This window comes from Aplysia californica, unplaced genomic scaffold (assembly GCF_000002075.1).
Source record: "Aplysia californica isolate F4 #8 unplaced genomic scaffold, AplCal3.0 scaffold00117, whole genome shotgun sequence".
NCBI lineage: Eukaryota > Metazoa > Mollusca > Gastropoda > Aplysiida > Aplysiidae > Aplysia > Aplysia californica.
In genome coordinates this window covers 512,493-513,918 of record NW_004797387.1, presented here as the reverse complement: position 1 = coordinate 513,918, position 1,426 = coordinate 512,493, and the positions used below count along the sequence as shown (strand labels likewise).

General features: G+C 42.6%; 1 protein-coding gene across 1 annotated transcript in view; it reads left to right on the top strand.

The window, feature by feature from the left end:
- Nucleotides 1–1,426, top strand: part of LOC101852616 (protein mab-21-like 2) — a 37,690-nt gene that overhangs the window by 32,745 nt on the left and 3,519 nt on the right. The window lies entirely within an intron of this gene.

Here is a 1,426-nt window from a genome sequence, read left to right as displayed (position 1 = left end):
AACCAAAAAACGACAACAACAACAACAACAAACCCAAACCCAAACCAAAACAAACTACAAACAATACAACCTCTCCCAACCCCCACCCCCCCCAAAAAAAAACCCCAACAACAACAACCCAACAAAACAACAACAACAAAAAACAAACAACCCCCCTTATTAATTGCCTTTCTTGTAGATCTAAGTTTTTAAAGAATATTTTGAAATGTTTCGAACATTTTATTTTTAGGTCTAGCTAGCCTTCTCATTTTTTTGGCGGAGGCTCCCCACCCATCACTTCGCTGAGTTAAGTTTAATAATGAAGGTTGAGTTCAAAATTCCCGCCTCTAACTCTAACATAATCTTTCAATACAGAAAGGGTCGCTAATCCCATGCGGCACCACACTGCAGACAGTTCAGGGGGCTCTCGTGGCCTACAGGTTAAGGTGTTCGCATCTAATTCAATAGGTCCCGGGTTCGAATCCCGATAGCGATGGAACATTTTCTTCTAAAAAAATTTCTCCTTTCACTTTCACTTCCTTATTTTGCTCTCTGACAATGTACTGTCGTCTGCTTTTGTCTTCACTTTTCGCTCTCATCTTCTTTGCCCACTCCTCTGGGCTCATGACTCTTTCTGCAGCCTTTCTACTGTTTTTCCTTGGCTCCTTCTTACTGCTGTCTTTCAGCCACACCCCTGATCTTGTGGTTGGTAAGATCTACACCTAGCCTTCTCGGACAAGGGAGAAAAATCTCGGAGGTCCCATGTGTAAGTTGCGAACGTTAAAGATCTCTTGGTGGTCCAAAATCGATAAGAGTTGATTTCGGCCGCCACCCGGGCAAAATTCAAAATTTCTTACAAACTGAAAAACGTTTGGTGTGTCCCGCGTGCTCATGATGACCATGTATGACCTTATTATGCAGTTGAGAGCGCCGTAAAACTTACCAAAAAAAAAAAAAGAAACAAAAAAGAAACCAAAAAAAAGAAAAAAAGAAAGAAGACAGTTCAGCTTCAAACGGTAATCACAAATATAAGTATCTCCGTACCCCTGAAAGCAAATTATTTACTCGCAGAGTAATCGACCTGTAGCGATACTTTCTTAGTAAATGAATCGATTTCTTCTTATCGATTACGCCCATCCCCGGGAGAAAGAGCGAGCGAGACGCTTTTGTTTCAGGACAGGAAACGATTTTTACCGTTCTGTTTGCCCTCCAGAGTCGACAGCGATCCAACTCTCAACATACGCGCACGCGCGCTCATACTCAGACCCAAGTTCACCAGGGACTTGGATCAATATATAGCATCAAAATAGCATATCTTGATGGCCTCTAACGACCACCCGTACTCGAGCGCGCGCACGCACGCACTTGTATACGATACACGTGCGACATGTAGGCTATATTAGGGGCTGTTCAAATAAAATCTTACACCTTTTTGTGGACTTTTTGA